At 45.0% G+C, this 27,352-nt stretch overlaps 1 protein-coding gene across 2 annotated transcripts in view; it reads left to right on the top strand.

Moving 5' to 3' along the window:
- The first annotated feature begins 3,460 nt into the window (after nt 1-3,460).
- The window catches only part of LOC309328609 (uncharacterized protein C15orf39 homolog), a 45,056-nt gene continuing 21,164 nt past the window's right edge, over nt 3,461-27,352 (top strand). Inside the window, exon 1 of one of the 2 annotated variants that reach the window (XM_081838698.1) lies at nt 3,461-4,123. The gene's annotated coding sequence lies outside the window, so the exon portion shown is untranslated. The remainder of the gene's footprint in view (nt 4,124-27,352) is intronic. The other variant, XM_081838697.1, reaches the window with a different exon arrangement.

The following is a 27,352-nucleotide window of genomic DNA, read 5'->3' as shown; positions in this document are numbered from 1 at the left end:
TCCCTCACTGGCCTTACTTCCCACCCGCTTTGGATATTTGTGGCTGGCTGGAAGGTTTCCTTGAACTGCTACGATGACTCTGGTTTGCCTGGCGGGGAGACAGAGAGGGGTGCCCGAGTGCCTGTAGCCTCAGGATCTCAAGTAAAACTCATATCTCTTACTCTACCCACTTTTGCTTCTGGCTTTGTGCACCACGGGCACGTGGCCCCTGGCAGGTTTCCCAGAAGCAATGTGGCCCTTGGGTTTAAAAAGTACGGTACTCCCTTTCCTAGACAATTCAAAGGACTCATTTTGACCCTTCAAGTTTGGAGTTTGGAGGTGGTTATTGAAAGCACCGCCTCTCTGCCCTCAATATGAACCTGCTGCTGTCATACATTGCTTGTCAGAGGAGGCCCAGATCCACGCTCCACTGCCATGCAATTTGCCAATCCAGATCTAAACATGTGGCCGTAAAATACCAAAATGTGTTATGTAGTGTACAGAGAAATGTCATTGCATGCGAATATGTTCAGAGAGCTGAAAATGTTGCTGACATATTTACAAAACCGTTGTCGTTTGTAAAGAACAAGCAAATGTGTGAAAGCTTGGGTTTGCAGAACAAAGTTGGGTAAAATACTCTGTATGTGATCAGAAGTTAATTGCACTGTGTGAGAGCTGTGAGGGGGTGTTGGGAAACTGTGTACGTGCAGCTACTCATACAGAGTCAATTAAGGTTTGGCAGACAGCCAGAAGGTCGTGTGAAGGAGTACCGTAAGTCTGCCTGGTGATAAGAGGCATGGAGACAGCTCTCTGACTGGTCAAGCTCTCTCAGGGGAGTGATAATTAATGGCCCACTAACTGGAATGTGTTAGTTCAGAGTTTGTGAGTTCAGAGTTCTGTGTCAATGTAGGAGTTGTGAGTTGTGTGAGAGAGAGCTAGCTAAAGATCCGTGTTCTGTTCCTGTAAATAGTCCACTGTATATAATAAGCACCTAACTACAAGTTCCTGGTTCCTGGTTCGTCTAGCCTGTCTGCAGCCAAGTCGCCAATTGCTTCCGTGGATTCTGCGTTTACTCTGCTAGGTCTGGGTAAGGTCCTGCAACTAGTCAGAAAGTCGCGAAACGTCAAATTGGTTTTGCCAATAAGTCACACTTCTCTGAAGTCTCTCAGCCTCACTCACCTCACAGAGTGTTTGTTGTGGGGGAGGAAGGGAAAGGAGATTGTTAGCCGCTTTGAGACTCCTTCCAGTAGGGATAAAGCGGGATATCAAATCCAAACTCTTCTTCAATTTAATGGGCAATGCTGTCAGTGGTTAATTCCTGGCTTCTGTTTTTATAGTTCGTGTTTTATTGTCTTGATGTCAGATGTTATCGCCTGTGGCTTTCTTCCTTTAGGATGCAAAGGCAGGATATACCTATTTTTAAGAAATAGATAAGACGCAGGGAGAAATGTACACTTATTACACAATCAACTGATCATCTAGAAATATGTGATGATGTAGAACAGGCAAGGACTTCTCAGAAGGGAGGACTCTGGGGAAATTTTCAAAGAGGAATTTAAGGGATAGTGTGCCCCCCATGTTCTTTTAATTGTCAGACAGTTGCCGTACTTATGTTCTGACCCCCTTTAATGGGGTGGTGTTCTTAAAGCTGTAACAACTGAATTCTGATGTCATTCTAACCCATGTTTCGCAAAGTTTCGCTGGGGTTGGTTGTGAGCTCCCAGCTGGCAAACTGTGATATGAAGCTGTGACCTTGCACATGCATATCTGGAAATAAAAGTGAGATTCGACCCTCTATGGTCTGCTTTGGGACCTGAGGTGTTACAGTGGAAGCCTTTGTATGTCTCATTGTGTTCAGTGGAGCTTACTCCCAGGAGGAACTAACAAGGACTGCAGACTCAGAGTAGGGAGACCTGCTTAGACACAGCCAGGATATTTTTTTTGGGGGGGGGGCAGGACACCCACCTGCCATTATCTGCCTAACAGATTCAGAATAAAATAAAAAAATTCCTTCCAGTAGCACCTTAAAGACCAACTGAGTTAGTTCTAGGTATGAGCTTTCGTGTGCATGCACACTTCTTCAGATACACTGAAACAGAAGTCACCGGACCTTTCTATATAGTGAGAAGGTGGGGAGGGGTATTACTCAGAAGGGTGGTGGGAATGGGTGATTGGCAGATAGCTGCGATGAGCCTGTTGACGTCAACAGGCTCATCGCAGCTATCTGCCAATCACCCATTCCCACCACCCTTCTGAGTAATACCCCTCCCCACCTTCTCACTATATAGAAAGGTCCGGTGACTTCTGTTTCAGTGTATCTGAAGAAGTGTGCATGCACACGAAAGCTCATACCTAGAACTAACTCAGTTGGTCTTTAAGGTGCTACTGGAAGGAATTTTTTTATTTTGTTTTGACCATGGCAGACCAACACGGCTACCTATCTGTAACGAGATTCAGAATAAAATGTCTTAACCACAGTTGATTTAAATTACTTTCTTTTGACCCGAGTGCTCAGAAAAACCTGTCAAAATCTTCCTACAATTTCTACTTTTCGTTAAGTATTTGTATTTATTTACTTGGTTGTTTTTTTTTTTTGAGGGGGGAGCAGCTTGCCCCCCTGGCTATGCCCATGACCTCCAGTACCTATATCACAGCACAGAAACCCTGCTTCCTTGAGAGTAAGGTAAAGGTAAAGGGACCCCTGACCATTAGGTCCAGTCGCGGATGACTCTGGGGTTGCGGTGCTCATCTTGCTTTATTGGCCGAGGGAGCCGGCGTACAGCTTCCAGGTCATGTGGCCAGCATGACTAAGCCGCTTCTGGCGAACCCGAGCAGCGCATGGAAACACCGTTTACCTTCCCGCCAGAGCGTACCTATTTATCTACTTGACTTTGACGTGCTTTCAAACTGCTAGGTTGGCAGGAGCTGGGACTGAGCAACGGGAGCTCACCCCGTCGCGGGGATTCGAACCGCCAACCTTCTGATCAGCAAGTCCTAGGCTCTGTGGTTTAACCCACAGACCCCACTGAATTCAGTAGCATTACTTTCAGCTGGTTAGGATCACAGTCTTAGCTCCTGCTTTCCAAAACCTAAAGGCTGGGGAGACAGCTGGGCCTTTTTTCTCCCATTCCAAGAACTGGCTACCTGGCAGGGTTGTTGTGAGAATAAGCCTATGTATGTTCCTTCGAGTTGAGCTGTGATTCTTGCATTCTGGGGGTTGGGCTAGAATACGATGCCCCTTCCAGCTCCATGATTCTATGAACTCATTGTTGAAAGGAATTGAATGAGCAACAACAAGAAGTAAATCAAAAAGGGTAAAAGGTCATAAGAATAATGATGGATGATGGATGATGCACAGGACTTGGCTCCACGCGCATGCTCTTGATCTTGCTGGCTTCTTTTCTATCTTTGCGAACTTTCTAGCCTGTTTCTTTTCCGCCTGTTGATGCAACCTCTCCGCGTGGGATCCGATTGGCTCGGCTCGTCCCGAATCCGGATTACGCGGAAGGTTGCCATCACATTTCAGCCTCTCCGGCTCCTCCCTTCCCCCTCGCGCGCCCTCATCCTCCGGACTCCCCTTCGCTCCTTTCCTCCTCCCGCGAGGCGGGGAGGGACCGGAGAGACACAGGCACACAGATGACTGAAGCAGCGGCGGCTCCGGATCAAGCTCTCGTCGCTTCCTTTCTGCAAAGTGGTTTTTGTTTGTTTTGTTGGCGCGTGGAGAGAACCAACGGGGGACGGCGGGGAAAAAGAAGTCCAGACAGAGTTTTTAGGCCTGGGCAACTCGGATGTGAGTTTTCCCTTTTTAAAAAAAGGAGAAGAAGCGAAATCAGTCCGGATCAGCGCTCGCTACGGATCTGGATCCTCTATTTGCTGCCTGCCTCTTTTAGGCACCCGGAGTTCGTTCGGCCGGCTCGGATCCGAGTGCGCCCTGCGTTTGCAACTTTTACCTCCTGCGAGGCTGCCTTTTTCTATTTCTTTTTTCTTTTTTTAAATAGAGAAACCATCTCGTCCTCCGCTACCACTTGCTCCCCCGCCCCGATCCTCCCGGAGCGATTCCCCACCCTATCGGGGGACTAAGATGCGCTTCTGGGGGGCAGCCTTACCTGCGGGGAGCGACGGAGTCCGACCCCGGCAGCTCCAGGTAAGATCGGTTCCTCTCCGCGCAAGGTTTAAGCCCGCTTTCCAGCGATGGAGAGACGGCGGCTGCCTCAAACCAGCCCTTTGAAGGCGGGCGCGCTGCAAGCGTAAAATTGTAGAGTTGGAAAGGGGTCCCGGGTTCATCTGGTCCAACGCCGTGCAATGAAGGAATCTCAACTCGCTCATACATGGGGGATCGTGGAATAATAATAATAATAATAATAATAATAATAATAATAATAATAATAATAATAATAATAATAATAGAATTTATATACCGCCCTAGACCCGGAGGTCTCAGGGCGGTTCACAGAAAATAAATAATTTTATTATTTATACCCTGACCATCTGGCTGGGTTTCACTCTCTGGGCGGCTTAGAGCACAATAAAAATGGTAAATCATTAGACACAATTTCCCCCCTGAACCAGGGTTGCCTTCAGATGTTGCCTTCTAAAAGTCAGAGGGTTGTTTGTTTCCATATACTGAGAGAGAGATTATATATATAAAACTATATATAAAAATATGACTTCCCCTCTCTCCCTCCCTCCCTGCAACTTACCAGAGGCATGTTTACTCGGGAGTAAGCCGCGCTGCGCCCACTAAATTAAGTCAGTCTTTGTCAGGATGGTAGCCCCGGGCTGCATCCCTGTCAAAGGATGGGAGTAGGAGCCGCGTGGAGTTTGCGTGGGTCCTACTCGCGAGTAAACACGGAGGTTCGGGAAGGAGGTATACGAGCGTGCGTGTGTAGGGGAGGGCTGCCTGCCCCCCGTCTGAAACGGCCTTTTGTTAACCTGGCCTCCCCAATGTAGACAGAAGTAAGCCAGAACAAAAACCCGGAATGATAAGCATCGCGATTGCATCACTTTACTGGCCTGGGGAGGCGGCCGGGGCGCATTTCCAAAAGCACCCAGGTGTTCAGCTGTGCGGAGGGGAGGGGGGTGTTTGGGTTGGTGTCTGGCGGAGAAACGTCTCCTCCAAGATAAACAGAGAGCCTTAAAAAAAGAAAGAAAAAGAAGGAAGGAAGGAAGGAAGGAAGGGGGAGAGAGAGCAAGCAAGCGTTGTTTAGTCTCTTGGTGCGTTTGGAAGGGTGCCCAAACGCGCTTTGCGGACTCGATCCCAAGAAGAGATCTTACGTTGGATGCCAGGGACCAGTTCTGCTCTACCAAGCAGAGTTCTCTTGGAACCATGCAGGAGATTGTGCTGGCTTATTTTTTTTAATCACAGGGCAGTCTAGTCTGTTTAAAAGAAAGAAAACACAATTTTTTAAATTGTTATTTAAAACGAGAGTTGCCTACCACTTAGGTTTCCTTGGAGACTTCTAATACAGAGGCTGGTTGCAAAGCACTCTGCACATGAGTGGAGGAACTCTGTTCCTCTGTTGTTATGTTTCTGTTTGTGTGTGCCCTGTCCTGTTTTCCCTAAGACAGGAGCATTTAGGAAAATTAAGGCTTCAATCTTTAGCTGTGTGGAGGCTTCATTGAAGACAGGGGTTAAGTTCTGGGGGGTGGGGGTGGGTGAAGGTTGCATGCCTAGAATTCTGGGTCCCAAACCCCCAAGGTGGTTTTTCTCAGATTTGCTGCCTGCTTACAAGAGCTAAGGAAGTAAGTAAAGCATGGGCTTTATCTTTCAGCAGCAGGAGGAGGTAACATAATCCCACCCCCCTAGAGGAGGGCTGACAAAAGTGTGCTGTGTTTTTCTATCCTGACACTCCTCCCCTCTCTCTCTCCCTTCTCATTTGCTAAAGGGTGGGATTTTTCCTTTGACAAAAACCCCAACAACTTGTTCCCACAAGATCATCTGTTTCTTGTTGGATGCTTATGAAAATATAAGGGCCTTGAGGCTCTGGTTAGGGCCTTCGTGACCATTTATGGATTGCCTAAGTTGTGTGTGTAGTTTATAGGAGTGCTTGCATGTGCACACATGTCCGGGGCTGGAGACTGCTGCTCTGCAGGCACGTGGTCAGCGCCGGTTGAAAAGCCATGCGTTGCGGCAATGGATCTGTGGGCACCGCCTCTGTTCCGAAAGCTCGTGTTTGCGGTAACTATAGTGCTCGTGTACACAAATGCGCTCAGTGGGCAGAGTTTAGGAAATGCCATTGGTGTGAGTGAGTGTGTGATGCTTGGAGCAGAGGCATGGAGGAACGGTTTGGCTCTGTTTTCTCTGCAGATGCCCAGAATGAAGTAAGAAAGCCCGGCGACAAAGAAAGGGATGTGTGTGTGTGTGTGAAAGGATGTCTCTTAGTTGCACCAAACCGGGGTGAAGAATGTGCTTCCTTCCAGATGTTGCTGGACCCCAACTCCCACAGTGATGTGTGGTGATTTTTTGTTGTTATAGGGAGATAGTTAGAGCCAGAGGCACCAGCTTGCGAAGGCGATTTGGGGGGCAGGGAGTTGTTTATGTGAGCATCGCAACTCCCTCCCTGAGCCAGGCAGAAGCTTCCCAGGCTTGGAAAGGAGGTGCCAGGGGAACATTTAGGGGGCCTAGTCCCCCTTGTAACGAGTTTTGTTGCATCAATAAAGATCAGGCCTTCTGGCTGCTGGTTTGCTTCAATTTCATGGCTGTAGTCTTGTTTGACCTTCCAGCCTAAGCCTGCGGAATTCACTGCTGAACCCTACTCCACTGACCACAGGCCGCTGAACTCCCAACAGCATGATTGATGGTTGGGGAGCTATAGCACAACTGCCAGCTGGAAGGCCGCAGGTTCTTCGATTCCACCACTGGTTTCGGTTGGGTGTTTAATGCCTCTGAAGGAATATATTGTGGGGGGACCCTATGCATGTGTACTTGGAAGTAGGCCCCCTGCCAAGTTCAGTTGGGTTTATTATTCTCAGTTCAGTGTCCATGGATTTCCATCTTTTGCATGCCAAGGCATGTGCTGTGCTGCTAAGCTACGGCCTTTGTCCAGCGCACTTTGCCCGTTTACCCCAACCTATGCGTCCTTATCCTTGCGTTTCCCTTCCCCGTGTCACATTTTGGATTGTAAGTTCTCTGAGACAGGGACCCCCTCCCCCTTGTACTCTAGGAAGCACCATTCACACTAATGGCACCATCTATTCTTCTTTGGTGATCCCTCGTTGCCAAGTAAGATTGTCTTCCATGAACACGGTTTTAACAGTGAGTCCATAAGTGACTGTGGAGGACAATTCTGGATCCACACGTCCTTCCACAGTGGGGACATAGGTTTCCGGGTGGGAGTTGATCACGGTGAGCATGCCTTCCTCTTAGCATGATTCTCCCTTTTGTCCTGAGTTCGAGTGTCTTCAAAGCCCATGACACCTTTGGTAAAGGCTGTTCTCCAACTGGAGCGCTCGTAGGCCAGTGTTTCCCAGTTGTCTGTGTATATACTACATTTTTTAAGATTTCCCTTGAGAGACTCTTTAAACCTCTTTTGTTGACCACCAGCACTACGCTTTCCATTTTTTAAAGTTCGGAATAGAGTACCGGAAGTTTCTAATGGCACTAGATAGATAACAATAAGAATATTTAACCAGAACTTTCTCTCTGTGTTCCATGGGGCTGTCCCAGGTAAGTCATAGCTGTCATCCTAGGCACACTTAGGAAGTTAGCCCTGTTGAACACAGGCAAGCTTACTCATTAGCAGTGCTTTTTTCTGGCAGTACTCAAGGGTACCCCCCCATGTTAAAAGTGTGGCACTTACTGTGACAACTTCATAGTGAGTACTGGTATATTTTTCCCTTTAAAAAAGTGCCGCTCATTAGAAAATATGCACAGGATTGTGCTGTTAGAGTGATACACACACACAGCTGTATTCAACTAATTGAAATTAACAAATCTTAATTAGTTTTGTTGGCTGATTTCAAAGGGCCTAATGGATAGGACTGACATTGGATGCAGCTACCCCCTCCTAGATCATAGGTTGATTTCATTGCCCCCACCTGTCGCCTCCTGCAACCTGTGTTTTCAACTGAGACGTCGATGACTTAGCGATTGTGTTGTGATCTGCACAGTGATCTGAGGATGTAGGGAAGGATAAAAATAGCTCAAATAAATTGTCACTAATAATAACCAGAAGCACTGCCTGGTTACAGATAAAGAAGGCAGGTAAGTATGTTGGCCCATCAGGAAAAATCCAACCAGTGTCATTTGTAATGTTTCTGTTTGGCTATGAGTGGATATCAAACGTGGCAGAATGTTATGCCAGTGGTATTTGGTGTATTTGAGTTATTCCCCTATCATCAGCGGTAGTTACATCCTTCTGGACTCCCTAGTAATTATGCCTATGGTTATGCCTAGCTGTGTGTATTCTGTCAATGCTGGTGGAGTATTGTGAGCTACAGTCAGCAAGAGAGTAGCACGTTTCTAGCAGCCTGGAAATGCTTGTGAGCGTTGGAACCATATAGACTTTGTCACTTTGATGTTAAGAGGAACCTCAAGTAAAATGGATGATGTGCTCTGTGCACCTTAATCTAGTTTGGGATTGAACAACACAGTTGTTCAGAGACAAAAGGAAACTCTCAAGCAAGGCAACATTAATGGAGTTGCCAGCCGGTAGAGTTCACCTGACAAAGGAGCTCTTTTAAATTAAAAAAAGTGCTTTATAAGTTGGACGCCTGTATTTATATAATATGCAACAGAATGGCCATGAAACTGGAGGAAGGCATTTTCGATTTATGTTGTACTCAGCTCTTGTAAGACTGAAAATCAGTATCACGAGGCGATGGGTGGCTTTCTAGAAAGCCTTACCAAATGTGTGTTTCTCTGAGACTGAAACTTTTTGGCTTGCTTTGTCAGGGTTTATAAAATGTGGGTAGGTCTCACTATTCAGAGAAGCTGGACTTTGTGGATAGGGAATGTATTACTGAAATCTTGTGAAGGATAAGCTGTCGACACTGTACCTGCTATATATTTAACCTGTGCATGGGACAAAACTTAAAATTTTGGCACAGCAAATCCCTCTGATTGATACAGGTGCACATGCCACGGAAAAGGGTTTGGCCATAGGTTTTCACATGGACCCCATTTAAAGCAGTATTATATCACTTTGCACTGCCATTGCTTCCCCCAGGGAATTTGGGATTTGTGGTTCAAGGGTGCTGAGAGTTGTTAAGAGAGCCCTGGTCCCTTCACGGAGCTACAATTCCTGGAGTAGTTTAACCAATCAGCCTTTCTTCCAGGGGAACTTTGGAACCCACCCCTACATGCAGGAAACTCTGCTCTCCTTTCAACACCTCTGATACAACCTGTTAGACCAGCCTCCTCCAAACTGGCTCTTGCTCTGAATCTTTCTCATGCTCAGGATGGAGTCACTGGTCCAATAAAAGGCTTACCACACAGGTTATAGGAAGCTATCTTCTGCCAGATCAGATCATTGGTCCATCTAGATCAGGGGTCAGCAAACTTTTTCAGCAGGGGGCCAAAATTTGGGGGGGAACAAATTCCTATGCCCCACAAATAACCCAGAGATGCATTTTAAATAAAAGGACACATTCTACTCATGTGAAAACACGCTGATTCCCGGACCATCCATGGGCCGGATTGAGAAGGTGATTGGGCTTGAATCCGGCCCGGCCCCTGGGCCTTAGTTTGTCTACCCATAATCTAGATCAAAACTGGCAGCGGCTACTGACTCCAGGGTTTCAGACAGGAGCCTTTTCTGATTCTGCTTGGAGATGCTAGGAATAAATTGTGAGACCTTTTGCATATGCAAAGCCATATGCTCTACCACAATGTAAATCTAGGCATGTTTGCGGAATTTGATCTTTGCAAATTCCTATAGGAGGTGACCTCTTGGAATAATGTGCAGATAGACTCCTAAAGTTGGAAGAGACCCCAAGGATCATGTACTCCAACCCCCTACAATCCAGGCATCTTGACTAAAGCATCCACGACAGATGGCCATCTAACTGCTGCTTGAAAACCTCCCATGAAATCCTTTCTCACTGCTTTTTCTATGATTGAATGCATGGTTTACATCAATCATCAATCTCATTGAGATGACTTTTTGTACACATGGACTGTGTCTGTTAAACTGTTCATTTAAATTAGGATTGATAGATTATTCATGCTAACCTCATTGTAGAACAGCCATTCCTAAACATCATTTACAAACTTCCAGTTTTGGCTCTTGGAAATGCAAACAGAGTTGTTCTGATTTCCCAAACACAGCAATGCTAAATTGCACCCCTTTAAAAAAACTATCAGTTGTGTCATACTGTTGTTGTGACAATCAAATTTTAAAACTGAACACCACCAGAACCAATGATTTTTTTTGGGGGGGGAGATGATTTTGGTAGTGCAAAGTTTCAGCCATATGGTATTAAAATCTCAGTGATGACAGTAACGGATCCAGACTTTTGCCTTGCATGTGGGTAGAGCAACTAAGCCATGTTTGAGGTCCACGTACAATATTTTCAGTATGTTTGTTGCACAACTGCCAATACTAGGAGGAACAGAAGCAGAATACAACTGTGCCTTAAATAATCCATTCTAGAGGAAAATCCCATGAAAACAGTGACTTCCCCCCCACTGATTGATTAGAAAAACGGGCTCAGCTGCCATTACACGTGCGCGACCACTTTATATACTAGGAATGAAAAAGGCTTGAAATTTTTCCAAAATACTACAGAGTGGCTTTGGAGTACATTTCTTAACAGCTGGTTTCGCCCACACTTAAATACTCCTCTCTATCCAGGCAAGCAGAAAGCACGATCAGAGTGCAAGGACACATTGCGGCCAGACAAAGAAACTTGAGGAGGGTGCAAAGTGGGGCTGGCAAGGGATTTGGCTTGCGGAAGAGGAGTGTGTGGTTTGGGAGACCTCCAAGGGCCAGATGGAGAGGTATGGAAGGCCGCATTTGTCCCTGGGTCCTGAGGTTCCTATCTCTGGTTCACTCACATGGCGGTGTTTAAGGGGGGGGGCTGTTGTGCACCCCAGATGCTGGCTTTCGGCCTCCCTGCCTTGTTGGCTGTCTGTCTAACCGTACCGCATACTGCTGTGGAATCTGGACGTAGGGTTGCCATATTTCGAAAAATAAAAACCAGGACATCCCAAAATTGTTGCGCTTTCCCAAAGTGGTTGAGGTTTTCTTTTTGATTGACTTGCCTGAGATTCAGGACAAAGCTTTTCAGAAATTTCCCCCCAGATGTCAGTTACGCCATTGAAGTACTGGTGATGTCTTGATGTATGGCAGCTGTAATTTTGAGCAGCCGCAGGCGGCTTTGCGTTTGGCATTGACAGAATGGCATCATAGTTACATTATGTACCCACTTTGCGGCTTCCTGAAATTCTGGTTTAGTGCCGAGAAAATATCTCTCTCTCTCTCTCTCACTCACTCACTCACTCACACACACACACACACACTTTCCTGGACACAATATATGTCTGCGATGCTAAGCTTCATTTTCCAGGAAAATTCTACAGAGTGAGGGACATGAACTTCCCAGTAAACATGCTTAAGAATGCCAGATAGTTAATCAAGTGTCATTGGGCTGGCTGGCCGTCTGAAAAAAGATTGAAACTTCATTGTAATGTTTAACATCAGCCTATTTTGGATGCATGCCTCTGAGAAGTCTGGCTGGGGGCTTAGTTGCTCTACCCACATGCAAGGCATCCCTCGATGGCTTCCTCATCCTTCCTGTGTAATCCTGACTCTTTCTGTGGCCTGCCGCCGTAATCTTTTGAAAGTGCCACCAAGCCACGGTGTGGCTTTCAAACATCAGAGAAACATTGCCTGGACCTGAGCGCACTTGTTCTGAATAGGTCCAAGTCTTGAATGCCGTCAGTGGAAAACTCAACAGAGATTCAGCAGGGCGCCTTCTGTTTTAACTTTTCCTTGTTTGCTGAAAACTTCTCTATGCTGCCAAACCTGTGTAGACAATTGGAAAAGCATCTTCTGTAACAGCCAGCTGTTGATCTCTTACGTGTTTTTTATGGCATGTATGTACAGTCGTTGCAAACGTGTATAGTTTTTAATGAGATTGTCATATAGAAGTATTTTCATAAATAAAATAAACAGACTTGGGACACAATCTGCCCAGAAACTTGTGATGTCTTGCTGCTCTTGTTAAGTGTTCTCACACCCTCAATAACTTCCTTTGTGAACCTACCTGGGTCCTAGGTTGGCTGTAGCAGCCTGGGGCAACTAAGGCTGATAAGCTAGCAGGTATAAGAAGCAGGGTCTTTTCATAGAAATCATAGAATTGTAGAGTTGGAAGGAACCACAAAGGTCATCTAGTTCAACCCCCTGCAGTTCAGCAGTCTAAAAGACTTGGCCCCACATGTTGAATTCTCTTTCCCTTAGAACTTTTCCACCCCTCTTTTTTTTTTAAGAAAAAAAATCCACTAAGCCGTTTATTGAGTTTTAAACCGCTTACCCCCATATACCTAAAAGAGTACCTTCTGCAATTTCAACCATGTTAGATTCTACGATTGGAGGGTGTAGGCCTTGTTGGTGGCGCTGCCACTGGGGGCTTCCTGGTTGGCATTGACCCCCAGACAGGGCCTTCTCAGTGGTGGTTCCCTGTTTGTTGAATGCCCCCTCCGGTGAGGTATGCCTGTCTCATTATTCGCTTTAAGAAGACATTTCAAAGCATTCTTATTTACCCAGGCATTTGATGGCTGAAGAGCACCAGGCATAAAATAAGTCTTTATAAGTTTTTAGTTTTTTAAAAATGATGATGATGATGATGATGATGATGATGATGATTATTGCATGCATTTGCCACCCTGGGCTCATTTGGGAGGAAAGGTTGGCTATAAATTGCATGCATGCATGCATAAATTGTTATATGCTGCTGTTCCTGAGAGATGTATTGATGGCCCCAACCTGAATGGATTGGCTCTAAAGGACAATTAGATAAATTAATAGGGGAGAAGGGAATCAATGATCACTAGCTGTAATAGAGCCACACCAGTAGGAAGAGTGCTCATGCACTCAGGACATGACCTGGCAATGTATCATGAATCATGATGCGTGTTTGTGAGCTAAGCAGAAATCACAATGTGGGAAGAACCGTGATACCAGCCGATGGCTCTACATGGTTCCATCCTTATTGCAGACATTGTGATTCATCAGTATATCACAGTGTTTTAACTGGTTATATATCAAGTTGAAAACCACAAATCACCCAGCCCTGCTGTTTGCTTCTACATAGTTCCATCCTTATTTTAGATATCGTGCTATAGCTAGTGGTATATCACGATGTTGAAAACTAGATATGGCCCGCCCTATCCTTCTTACCATATTATTTATTTTGCATGTTCAGACTCAGAGACCTCCCCCCTAAATAAATTCACACTTGACTCAAAATTTTGGTTTGGTTTTTGGCAGAATTTAGGCCACAACTTAATTGATTACAGAAAGTGAGTGGTTGCATAGGCTCTGGTTTGACTAGCTCCCTGCCATGCAGGTAGCGCTGACCCAGGGTTCCAGCATAGGTCAGCCAGGGGTGAACACCTGGAGAAGCGGAAAGCTGGGAACGGGCTAACTCCCCTACCCAAATATCCCCCTGGACTCAGGCACGGGCACAACAGCTAAAGAATTCTGGGAACTAGTTTGTTAAGGGTGCTGAGAGTTGTTAGGAGACCCTTGTTCACTTCCCAGAGCAGTTTAACAGCCAATCCCTCTTCCCAGAGAACTCAGAGAAACAGTGTGGGGTAGTGGGTAGAGTGTTGGACTGTGACCCTGGGAGACCATGGCTGAAATCCCTGCTTATCCACGAAGCTTTCTCTCTCTCTCTCTCTCTTATTTTTTTTAAAAGATTTTTAATATTATACATTTCAATAATTTTATAATCATTTTAACATTTCAAAACTCTACTTCCTTCCCCCTCTTTCTGCAGTTCCTTTAATTATTTTTTAATATTTTCTGCATATTCCAAATTAACTTAATTTGCTCATTTATTCATCTACTTTAAGCATACACTCTTATAAAACTGCAGGTTATTTCAATAATCCTGCCAAGTTTCTTACCTGTTTACAATTTCTCTGTAAATATCCAACAAACCATTTCCATTCCTTTATAAAAAGTTTGTTATCTTGATTTCTTATTTTTTCCTGTAAGCTTTGCCATTTCTGCGTATCCCACAAGTTTTTGTATCCATTCTTCTTTTGCTGGGACTTCTTCTTCTTTCCAGTTTTGGGTCAGTCAGTCTCAGCTGAAACTACCTCACAAGGTTGTTGTGAAGGATAAAATGGGGAAGGAATTCCATGCCAGCCTGAGCTCCATGCAGGAAAGGTGGGTTATACATGAAACAAATATAAATGAATGAATAAAAAGGTAAAGGTAAAGGACCCCTGACAGTTCAGTCGCGAATGACTCTGGGGTTGCGGCGCTCATCTTGCTTTACTGGCCGAGGTTAGCCGACGTTTGTCTGCAGACAGTTTTTCCGGGTCATGTGGCCAGCATGACTAAGCCACTTCTGGCGAAACCAGAGCAGTGCACGGAAACGCCGCTCACCTTCCCGCCGGAGTGGTACCTGTTTATCTACTTGCACTTTGACGTGCTTTTGAACTGCTAGGTTGGCAGGAGCCTGGGACTGAGCAACGGGAGCTCACCCCGTCGCGGGGATTCAAACTGCCGAGCTTCTTGAGAGCCAGTGTGGTGTAGTGGTTAAGAGCAGTAGTCTTGTAATCTGGTGAACCGGGTTCGATTCCCTGCTCCTCCACATGCAGCTGCTGGGTGACCTTGGGCCAGTCACACTTCTCTGAAGTCTCTCAGCCCCACTTACCTCACAGAGTGTTTGTTGTGGGGGAGGAAGGAAAAGGAGAATGTTAGCCGCTTTGAGACTCCTTAGGGTAGTGATAAAGCAGGATATCAAATCCAAACTCTTCTTCTTCTTCTTCTTCTTCTTCTGATCAGCAAGCCGTAGGCTCTGTGGTTTAGACCATAACCCCCTGTGAATTGTAGTTCTTTGAGCCCTATGCATCGCCCTTTGCAAGCTCAAACAATCAGCTGGTGGTGAGGGCCTTGCTTAACTTTAGCTTGTAAAGCGCAGGATGAGGAATGACACCTCCCCCCCCCCCCCCGTCTAAATTTGTTGCTGATGTGGAGCAAGTCTGGCCTCATGTGTGCCAAGGCCTCGTGACTGCCAGGCTTCTGAAGGCTGAAGTGATGCTAGACAGTCACTTTGTTGACCTCAACAAGTGACAGTACCATTGCGAAAGGACTTCCTAGTTCACGGTTGCTGGCTCGGGTGATTTTGTATGTGTGGGGTGTTTTTAAAAATGGTTTTCTTGCTTCAGGAGCTGAAGGGTAGCAGGAAGGCGGTGAAAACATCTCCTCCCCATCCCTGGCCTTTGTGACTCTTGATGCCCCCAGATAACCCCGGGCTGCAATTGGCAAATATTGAGCCTTTTGTGATTTGGCCTGTGGCTCACGCAGCCTCTTATTTGGTTCTGAAGAGCAGCTGCGTGCTCCCTCCCCCTTGCTGCTTCTGGGAAAATCCCATCTAAAAACAGGAACAAGTCTTTATTTACCTAAGCAGCGAGGTTTCGAGATCGCTCACAGAGAACTTTGCACGTGTTGAAATACCGGCAAGAGTTTTGCCTACTTTTTCAGCATCCCTCCCCACCCTCCCTGCACCTTTCCTCCTTGCTCAGCAAAGTAATGACGGCATCTATCCTGGCCTTTGTTTTTAGTAAGAAACAAGAGGGGGAAACGGAGGTGGGTGGGTTGGTGGGGGACGCTTTCTGAGTCAGAGAGCCACATTCTCTTCTGAGCAGCCTTCTGAAGCCACATTTTGGTGGCTGGGAGGTGGTACAGACGCAACGTGGGCAGAGCAAAAAATGAAAATTTCACTTTTGTACAGTAGGCAGTTCCTACGTACACTCTTGCTGCCCCTGTCCTCCAGCCAAGCAACAGACATTCTAGGAGCACTTGAGCTGGGCAAAAATGCTCAAGATGCAAAGCATAGAGGGTTTTGCCTGGGGAGAATTCCAAGGGCCAGGAATTTCATCCCTGGGAAACCTCCACTCCTTGCAGCTCCCCCACACCCCTCCAGCTTCTTGGCGGATATATTGATATACAGTGGTACCTTGGTACTCAAAAGGCTTGGCTCCCGAACAAATCGGATCCTGAACGCCGCAAACCCGGAAGTGAGTGTTCCGGTTTGCGAACATTTTTCGGAACCCAAACGTCCGATATGGCTTCCGCGGCTTCCGACTGAGTGCAGGAAGCTCCTGCAGCCAATCGGAAGCTGTGCCTTGGTTTTCAAACTGTTTTGGGAGTCAGATGAACACCTGGAACACCTGGAATGGATTACAGGAGGTATGACAACCAAGGTACCACTGTATAGTGGTACCTTGGGTTAAGTACTTAATTCGTTCCGAATGTCCGTACTTAACCTGAAACTGTTCTTAACCTGAAGCACCACTTTAGCTAATGGGGCCTCCTGCTGCTGCCGCGCCGCCGGAGCACGATTTCTGTTCTTATCCTGAAGCAAAGTTCTTAACCTGAAGCACTATTTCTGGGTTAGCGGTGTCTGTAACCTGCAGCATATGTAACCTGAAGTGTATGTAACCCAAGGTACCACTGTATTGTCCAAAACTGGTTTGGAGTCAATATTGTGATGTCGGTTTCATAATTTTTGACCTGACAATACATCACAAAACATGGTGTGTGCGCGCCCGCGTGCTATGCAAAAATCACATTTCCCGTTGCTGAATAGCCATTTCAGGAAAAAAGACTGCTGGTTTTTGACCATAATGCACAGTATTTGCTCAGGAGCTTGGCACTGTGCGTGCGTGTGTGTGTGTGTGTGTGTGTGTGTAATGTTGATAATGCTATTCTGAGTAAAGTTGCATTGCCCTGCCCTGCCGGAAAAAAACACAATGTGGGAAAACCCGTGAAGCTGGCCAATGCTTCTCTAAATTTCTGCAGCCCCTGTTAACTCTGTCGGCTCCGCTCTCCCCTGCCATCTGCAGGGAGCAGCGAATCACAAGACCAGGTGCCCGCAAAAATCATGATGCGGTCATGATATATCGCTTTATTGAGATGTTGAGCTGGTGATATATCACAATGTCGAAAACCAGATATTGCCAACCCTAGTCTCCAGAGTCCTGGGCAGATGTCTTCCCCCATCTCATGCTACCTCATTCTTCTATGTGGAGATGCCAGAGACTGAACTGGGTATCAATTGCCTGTAAAGCGCATGCTTATCTCTGAGCTATGGTAAATCAGCCCTTCTAGGCTCTCCAGGAACCACTGGATATGACAAAACGTGACAGCCTCCACGGGGCCTTGGAAGCTCTGTCAGTGATAATAAAAATGGCATTACAGTGGTACCTTGGGTTAAGAACTTAATTTGTTCTGGAGGTCTGTTCTTAACCTGAAACTGTTCTTAACCTGAGGTACCACTTTAGCTAATGGGGCCTCCCACTGCCGCTGCTCCACCACCGCGCGATTTCTGTTCTCATCCTGAAGCAAAGTTCTTAACCCGAGGTACTATTTCTGGGTTAGCGGAGTCTGTAACCTGAAGCGTATGTAACCTGAAGTGTATGTAACCCGAGGTACCACTGTATATCTGATAAGAGACAGAGAGGAGTATAAGGAGGCACCACAGCAAAGGCTAGAACCATAACATACTTAGTAGATTGTTTCAAAGAAGATGATGAGATCAATTTTGCCAGTGTGAGCAATGTCAGAATGACGCAGATGGGATGCCAGCTAAGCCTTCCCCTAGAGCAGGGATGGGGAAGCTGTTTTTGGACTTGTATCTCCCATCATCCCTGACCATTGGCCATGCTGGCTGGGGCTGATGGGAGCTGGGAGTCCAATTTATATCTAGAAAGCCATAACTTCCCCATTCCTGCCCAAGAAAGATTCTAGGCATGTATGAAAGTTGGGAAAGTACTTGTGTGCCCTCCCTCCTTCAAGCACCAAATGATGCATGCAATGAAATGATTTAGTCCCATCACTGATAAATATAGAAGATGTTGAGATGTTCAGTGATGCTCCTCCTCCATCAATTACATTTTAACATCATTTCACTTTCCTCTTCTCTTCCCCCACTTCCTGGTGCTTTTGTTTTTCTCTTCGCTTTTCCCCTCCCTTCCCTGCTTCCTTTCCTTCTGTAGTCCTAGCTGTGTTGGGGACAAAAGGATCCTTTTTTAAAAATTCAACAACAACAACAACAACAACAATCTTTATTACGGTCCAGAGACCAACAAAACATTACAAATCAATACAGAGTTCATACAGCCTACCTTCAGGTTAATCAAGCACTTTGTTTGGAATATAGGGCTCATTTGTTCTTGCAACCACCGATAGAAACTTTGCCACTGCCAAAGTTCTAGCTTTTGCCCGGTCTTCCAGTAGGAACCTGACATAGTGAGCCTCTGACTTTCCCAGGAAAGGCACCAGCAAGGGTAGTATCAATTCAGCCCTGGCCTGCTCATACTTCGCACAATGTAACAAAATATGATTTATGGAATCGATGTCTTGAGCACACGAGCAAAGTCTGTCCTGGTAGGGAACTCCTCTCAACCTACCATCCAGCACTGCAGAGGGGAAGACATTCAGTCTGGCCTTGGTAAAAAGCCTTCGATAGTTAGGTACTGTCAGGTTTTTGATGTAAGATGTTAACTCAAAGACATACCCATATTGAACTCCTGCTGCCAGTGGACTGCATGTGATCGAGATCGCAAGTCACTGTGTGCATTGTCCCATAATCTTTGCTTTAAAGCCTTTTGGGTGCCTTCATAGCCCAGGTAATACAGTTGGGGGGGAGACAGACCAATAGAGGTGGCTTTTTTAGCCATGGTTTTCTGCCATTTGCTGACAAATTCCTCATTGGTCAAATGTTGGTACAGACCCTTCCCTAGATTAAACACTGAAATCCTGAGCCAATGTCTTAGGGCAGCCCACCACGCTCTAGCTGAAATTGGGCATTCACCAGCTTCCAACAAAAGTACGGAGTTGGGGACGCAGTTAGGTACCTGCAGCAGAGATCGTATAAATTTTGCCTGAAAGCCATCTAGCTTTGGCAGGTCCCCATTATGCCAGACATTTGCTGCATACAGGAGTTGGGAAACGGGCTTTGCGTTGAAAACCCTTAAGGCTGCCGGAACATATTTGCCGCCCTTAGTGAAGAAGAATCTATGTATGGCTAGCTTTGTAATCTCCGCCTTTTGGAGGGAGGTTTGCCAATGGTGCTTCCAAGATCTTGTATGATGGAATGTGAGCCCTAGGTAACTGAAGTATTTTACCTGTTCAAGGTTATGGCCATCCAGCACCCATTTAGACTGGGAGAATCTTCTTTCGAAGACTAAGATTTTAGATTTTTCATAATTAATGGATAAACCATTTCCAGAACAGTAATCAGAGAATTTCCTCAACAGATAATTCAAGCCCGGCCTGGAACGTGAGATGATGGCTGCGTCATCAGCATACAACAACAAAGGGGTCCTTCTCATTCCTATTTTTGGAATGTGTCCATCTGGCTCCATTAAGTTCTCTTCTAGGTCATTTAAGAATAGACAGAACAATGTGGGGGCCAAAATACAACCCTGTCTCACCCCCCTAGTCATCTTGATGCTGTTTGATAGCTGTCCCTGTCGACCGCATCGGACCTGCAGTTTGGTTCCATTGTATAGGGCTTTTATAAGAAAGAGAAGTCATTTGTCCTTCAGGATCAGACTCAATTTGGACCATAGCTGGGATCTGGGGATGGAGTCAAATGCTGATTTCAGGTCCATAAAGGCCACGAAGAGTTTACCCTGTAGGTGTCTGGTATACTTCTCAGCTAGGAAGGACAGCATTAGACAATGGTCTGTTGTTGAATGATTCTCACGGAAAGCTGCCTGGGCTTCAGATAGTATATTATGTTCATTTAGAAAAGTTGTCAATTTGCTACTGAGGAAATGGGCATACAGTTTCCCAATTATTGATAGCAGGCTAATAGGCCTATAATTGGAAGGTACATTTGGGTGGCCTCTCTTAAGGATTGGAACTACTATAGCATGTTTCCAGCTATATGGTACCTTACCAGAGTTACTTACTACCGTAAAGAGTGCTGCCAGAAGCGGAGCCCACCAGTGCTGGTTTGATGTAATCAACTCAGCTGGGATAAAGTCTTTCCCCGGAGCCTTTCCACTCCTCAGATTCCCAATTAATGTATAGACTTCCTCCACAGTAACCGGCCTCCAATTAGGGAGCAGTGACAATTGTGCCCTGTCATCCTCCTGTAAACTGGAAGGGAGATTTGGATTTTCCATAAATCTATTTCTGAAGTGGTTCTCCCAAACCTGAGCTGGAATGACGCAGTAGGGGGCTGAGGAACTATTTTTCATTGAGTCGGAGACCAGTTGCCAAAATAGTTTAGTTTCATTGTTTAGTGAGGCATTCAATAGTAGGGACCAGGAATTTTGTTCGGACTGCCTTTTTTTTGAGGCCAAAAGGGCTTTGTACTCTTTTTTGATTTTGAAATATGATTGAGGTAAGTAGCTTAATCCAGTGTTTCTATAGGCCAAATAGGCGTTCCTTAAGGCTTCCTTCTTTGTGTGGCACTCTTGGTCAAACCAACTGCGCCCTTTAGCAGTGCGTGGCTTTTTGTTATTTTTCATTAATAACAACCCAATGGAGGCCACAGAAATACAATACCAAATCATGCTGAGGCATCTGATCAAGGCCTGTATTTTAAAATGAGCTTAAAGATATATTTGCAAATGTTTGTATGTTTCATGCCAGGCAGAAACCAGCTGGCTAAGTACTTTGGCAGTTGTTTATCTTCCTTCTCCTGAACAAGCCCCCCCCCCCCCCGATTTATAGCAGTAGCAGGAGACAAGTTTCTCAAAGTTGTAAAAGGGAATTACAGGCTGGGAGCAAATGTTACACTGACCCTACATATTACAGAATACAATCAAGCTGCAAAAACACTAATTAAGAGTTGGTAAATTGTAAGATTTATTGTTTAACAGAAAATAATACCATGTGCCTCCCATCAGACTCTAGCCATATTTTCCTAAGGTTTAAGGTATACTGAGAGAGTTAAAGGGCAATAAATTTTGGGAAGAGCTAATGGGAAAAGCAGCTGGCTGGCAAAGGGGGGGGTGTAAACTGAAGAGGCTTCTTTTGAAGCTGTTTTTTACTGAGTTCCTTTTTACTTTGCAAAGGCCTTTTCTTCTAAAAAGCTATCTATGTTATATATGAGATTTGTTGCCTTAATGTAATTAGGCAAAGGATTTAGAAAGTAAGAAATGTTAGATTCTTATGTTAGATTCTTATTTCATTGATGGTGTGTGAGAATGTGAACCCAAGATCTCTGTTTAGATAGAATATAATACCACGAGCCATTTGTTTTAGCCATTTGTTTTGGAATGCAGGGGCAACAGGGGCAACAGGTGATCTGGTAATTAAGGTGCCTTGTCGAGGCAAATGTAAGATATATGGCTACTTGTCTGCCATTTATGGATAGAAGGAAATATAGCTCTTTGTCTCTCATAAAAGGTAATAGGAAATGGGTGTATCTTTTATGATTGGTTCTAGCAAACAGCCAATAGGAATTTCAACCAGGCTGATTGGACAGAGGCAGCCAAAGGAGGAGCAAGGGGGCTGGGCTGAGGAAATATAAGTGCTGGTCATCAGGGCTGGAGGGGGCAGAGCTTTGGTAAGCATATACCACTGTGCCTCTCATTTATTTGTCTGACAAATAAATTATTATTTTAATTTCTCTATTGCTGCGTTGAATATTTCATTCCAGCTAAGCGTTAACCACAAGCAGGGTGCTACAATGCCAAATCACAATACAATAAAAAAGCCAATTAATCAGTTCTGAATTCAATGTTTTTGGATGACTTCCCGTGCTCTGGTTATCTGGAGCTGATGTTAATCCACGGTCCTCCTCCAATTCTCTTAATTAGTTGAAATTCCACAATTCCAGTCTTAATCCTTTGTTTTAGCAGCCACTGGTGATGACTTTTGTTCATATTTAATAAATCCATATCCGTTAACTTGCAGAGGGAATTTATATCCTGTAGTTTCTGTGTGAAATATTTGTTTACCACCTTCTTTTCCTTCATGTTGTAATTAATCAATTTTCTTCAACTTTGCCCCTCCTTCGAAAACTCATTTCTAAGTACGCCACAACTCCCTTTTGCATCTCCAAAACTGAAAGCACTCCAGCGTCCGGCCACAACTCCTGGCTTACTTTCCAGCACTTATCTCCTTTCCTCCTTTCCAACCTTCTAACGAGCTGGTGTCTTGCCAAAACCATAATAAATCAAAATTAGAGTTCTCTGGGACAAAAAGATCCTTGAGCCTGCTCCACTGGGTGGGCAGCTATGAACTTAAGATAAAATAACTGGACCATTCAGAATGGGGAAGAAGTGCTTGGTGCTTTCAACTGGATGGGCTGCGGGGAATTGTAGCAGGGAGGTGCAGGTTGAGGATTCTCGGTGCAAGAGATGAGTGGGCAAGCTGTAGAGGAAGAGGCAGTCTAGGGAGCTACTGCTTGGAAATGGGCTCTCAGCAGGTTCCTGACCAGGCTGGCCTGGTGATGCTGGCCCTGGCAATTAATGATGTTGGCAGCCAGGGAAGTTTAATTAAGAGATGGGGGCTTCTTGCACCTGCAGAATGGGGACTGGTGCTGGCTCCAGGATTTGGTGATGACCTCACTGGGCCTCCTACGTCTTCATGGTTCTTGCTGCTGCCCATTGCTTGCCTGTTTAGGTTAAAGGGAATGTGGCTTTAAAACAGGGTGGATTTGATTTAAATCAAATCAATTTCAATCACGATTTCAATCACGATTTCAATCACTAGTAAGACTTGATTTAAATCTCTCTTTTTTTTTTTTTACAGAAAGACTCATTCTTGCTGGTATAATCTTAATATTGACAACCAGATGAAGGTTTCATTTTTGGAATAGTAAATTTTCAGAGTAGTTTTTCCTGCACAGTTATATCAAAAATCAACTGATTTGGTTATACCATTAGAAATACATAGGCAGATAATTATGAAATTATTGTGAGGTTGAATAAGTTAACTGTTTATATTCGGACAATGTTTCTGCTGTACTTTATTGGAAGGAGGAAAATAATCATTTCCTTAGGAACAATTTATTTAACTAAAACAATAACATTATAGCATATGTATCCATGTTTGTTAACTGATGCGGTTAAACAATTTTGGGAAACAAAATGTCACTTAAGAGAAGGATCTGAAATATTTTGCTTGAAGCTTGAATTTGTTGTACTGTGGATTGTCTGATTTGATGTTTTAAGGTGTTGTAAACCGCTTTGAGATTTGTTCTTTAAAATATAAAGCAGTATATAAATGGAATGAATCACCGTCTTCATTGTCATCATCTCTGTTGCACAAAAAAGCCACGGCACTTGGACGTCTCATGGTGGTGACTGCAACCTAGGTTTAAGGTGCCATTTGGCAATTATATCTGAGTTTCTAAAACTGCTGATGAGGCCAACAGCCGAAGCCAGCCCTGGCTGCAATTTGAGAAGAACTATGAAACGTTTTTTTGTTCTCTGAAGATTGCCTCCTTGTTTGTATGGGTGTGTTCTCTACAATAGAGACACCTGGTTCTCCTTAAAGTGCTTTATCATAGCAGAGCCTGCCAGCTTAAGAAGTTGGCAGTCTTCAGGGGAAAAGATCTTTATTCTTTGCGTATGAACCAAATCAAGATCTGCCCTGAAAAAAAAAAGGAACGCGAGTGAGAGGCACTCAGTTGCTTGTTTTACCATGCTCACAAACCCAGATTCTTTGTGAGCAAATGGATCATAGGTAACAGTGAGCCACTTTTCCTGGGTCACGCCCAAGAATTTATGAAACAATCACTTCTAATTTGCCCACAAAGATGCATTTCTATTATTATCTCATGATAACAGAGCCTAGGACTTGCCGATCAGAAGGTCGGCAGGTTTGAATCCCTGCGACGGGGTGAGCTCCCGTTGCTCAGTCCCAGCTCCTGCCAACCTAGCAGTTCGAAAGCACGTCAAAGTGCAAGTAGATAAATAGGTACTGCTCCAGCAGGAAGGTAAACAGCGTTTCCGTGTGCTGCTCTGGTTCGCCAGAAGTGGCTTAGTCATGCTGGCCACATGACCCGGAAGCTGTACGCCGGCTCCCTCGGCCAATAAAGCGAGATGAGCGCCGCAACCCCAGAGTCGGTCACGACTAGACCTAATGGTCAGGGGTCCCTGTACTTTTACCTTAATGTAGACCAAAGACCCACTTAGACAAACATATTTCCCTCTGGGACCAGTTGGATGCCTCCAGGAAGCCTGCAATCAGTGCTTGAAACCAATTGCCCCAGCAGCTGTTTCTCCCCAGAAATTGAAATTCAGAGGTAGACTGCCCCTGAAAACAGAGGTTCTGTTCTCAGCTATTGTAATGTTGGGGAGTCCAGTCCATGGTTTATGTGGGTTTCAATTCACCAGGGTCTGGAGCAGTTACAGACTAGGTCTTACACACCAGCTCTAGAAACACCAGGCCCTGAAGCAGCTGAATTTGTAGATTTCTGGTGGGCTTTTTCTCATGCCTCATGTTTGTTATAAAGAAAGTATTTTGGTCACTGTCATTTGTGCCAAGAATATGGCAACAAGAGACTTACGAACTCACATGGATTTTGGAATGCTGGCTGAGGTCTACTTCACAGACAAAAGCCTCCATATACCTGCTCATAAGTTAATAATAAAAAAATAATAATAAAAATAATAAAATTTATTGTTTATAGCCCGCCTATCTGGCTGAGTTTCCCCAGCCACTATAGGCAGCTCCCAATCAAGTGCTAAAAACAATACATTAAATATTAAAAACTTCCCTAAACAGGGCTGCCTTCAGATGTTTTTTAAAAATAGGATAGCTGCTTATTTCTTTGACATCTGATGGGAGGGCATTCCACTACCGAGAAGGCCCCCTGCCTGGTTCCCTGTAACTTCACTTCTTGCAATGAGGGAACCGCCAGAAGGCCCTCAGAGCTGGATCTCAGTTTCTGGGCTGAATGATGGGGGTAGAGACACTCCTTCAGGTACACAGGTGTGCATAAATGTGTATAAATAGGTGTGTAAATGTCCTTTCGTCTTTCTGCTTTGTATAAGATGGAAAATAGAAAACCAAACCTGCTATGGCTGCTCCCTCTGACTTTCCCTCAACTGATGCTCATGTTTCCCACGCAACCGTAGGGCTCTGTTGGGATGGATGGAGCCACAGACTGGAAATTTTGTTCCTTGCTGTGGTAATGGAATGCAACACAATGGAATATGCTCTCCTTCTGCTCTGTGCTACAGAGTGTGTGACATCTTTACCATCCTCCCAGTTGCAGGAGATGGTGATGGTTACATGAAAGGGAAGAATGCATTGACAAAGTACTATGGTCCAAAGAAGAACATAGATTTTGAGATGTATAAGTTATGCCAGGACGCGGGTGGCTCTGTGGTCTAAACCACAGAGCCTAGGGCTTGCCGATCAGAAGGTTGGCGGTTTGAATCCCCGCGATGTGGTGATCTCCCGTTGTTTGGTCCCAGCTCCTGCCCACCTAGCAGTTCGAAAGCATGTCAAAGTGCAAGTAGATAAATAGGTACTGCTCCGGCGGGAAGGTAAATGGTGTTTCTGTGTGCTGTTCTGGTTCGCCAGAAGTGGCTTAATCAAGCTGGCCACATGACCCGGAAAAACTGTCTGCGGACAAACGCGAGCTCCCTTGGCCCGTAAAGCGAGATGAATGCTCAACCCCAGAGTCGTCCTCAACTGGACCTAACAGTCAGGGGTACCTTTACCTTTAAGTTATGCCAGACCACACAGAAGCAAGGAGAATGCAGGGATGAGCTTCATGCATGTCTGAGAAACAAAGCTGTTTTCTCTGAATTCAGCAATATTGTCAGTGAGGGGAAAGCTGAGATATTCTAAGGTTTTCCCCAGCGACTGTACTTTTTGGATGTCTGATGCCAGAACTTACAGTTCCAGCTCAGCATGGCAGGATTGGGATGCAAAACATACCAGCCAAAAGGCAAAATAAATGGAGAATACTGAGAAGCACAGAACCCTATGACAGCCAACCATGCAAGCAGGAGATTAACCCTTGGTGAAAAATTTGGTGATCGCAAGGCAAACTTTCTCTGTCTTATATACCAAAGCCATACAAGGTCATAACCATTTGAGGAACTATGATTCCAGCACAGCAAAAACATGATAAAGTCACCCCAAATGTATCCCACTTTGGACTCCTAACGAGACTCTATCCTGGGCCTCTGGACGAGGTGGAACTACCGGATCTGAATGCAGCAGGGGTGGTACCCAACTTCCCATGTCACCAGCTCCAGAGCCAGGTTTTCAAAGTAGCGGAGGAGCCTCAAGCTATCCACAGGGGACACACGGAGGTTGTAGAGTGTTTCAGAGATGATGGGTGATGTTCAACTAAGTTTTGTTCGGAGTACACCCTTGAAATTAAGTAAGGTCCATCTATTTTGAATAACACGTCATTGAATACCACCCAATGTTATGATGCTGCATTATAGAGACTGTTATGCAAAGAATTCTCTTTCCCCCCATTTTGTGTGCATATATATATACACACAACCTTAAAATATCAAATGACTTCCCTTCTTCTCTTTCCATTGTTCATTTTGCATAACATAAATCCCTGCATATTTTACATAAACTAAACCCTTCAGTATTCCATTATTACATCCATCAAACTTATTTACACTGTTGAATTTATCTTAATGCAGCCAACGTTTTCAAGTGTACACAATTTCCCCCCATATATTCAATAAACATTTTCCAATCTTCTCTCAACGTATGTTCTTCTTGTTCTCTTATTCTATATGTTAGATCTGCAAGCTGTGCATATTCCATCAGTTTAAGTTGCCATTCTTCTTTAGTTGGGACCTAGCTTGTTTTCCATTTTTGGGCCAACAAAACACCGGCCACGGTTGTGGCATATATAAATAACCTTTTTTAACACCTGGGAATTTCCGTCTGAATTATCCACAACAAAAAGGACCCTGGGTTGTTTTTTTTTTTTTTTGAAAAGTGCTTTTAGACATTTTTTTCAATTCATTGTGAATTACTGCCCAATACTCTTTTACCCCTTTACAGGGTAAATATGAATGAACGTACGTTCTTGCAAAGACAACGCTCAGGCTTCAGGTGCAGATTGATGCAAGATACAGTTTTTCAGTCCTGTTTGAGTGGAATAAAATATTGGGGGGGGGGGCAGGTAAGCCATACCTTGCATAACCAATCATATGACTCAGTGCATGCACATCATTTGAATGGCAATGCCCATCTAACAATAGCTACGGTTAGCATGCGTATCTAAATTATGATAA

Source organism: Podarcis erhardii (assembly GCF_964252035.2).
Source record: "Podarcis erhardii genome assembly, chromosome: 14".
Lineage (NCBI taxonomy): Eukaryota > Metazoa > Chordata > Lepidosauria > Squamata > Lacertidae > Podarcis > Podarcis erhardii.
Note: the sequence above shows the minus strand (reverse complement) of the source record. Positions and strands in the feature narration are given on the sequence as shown.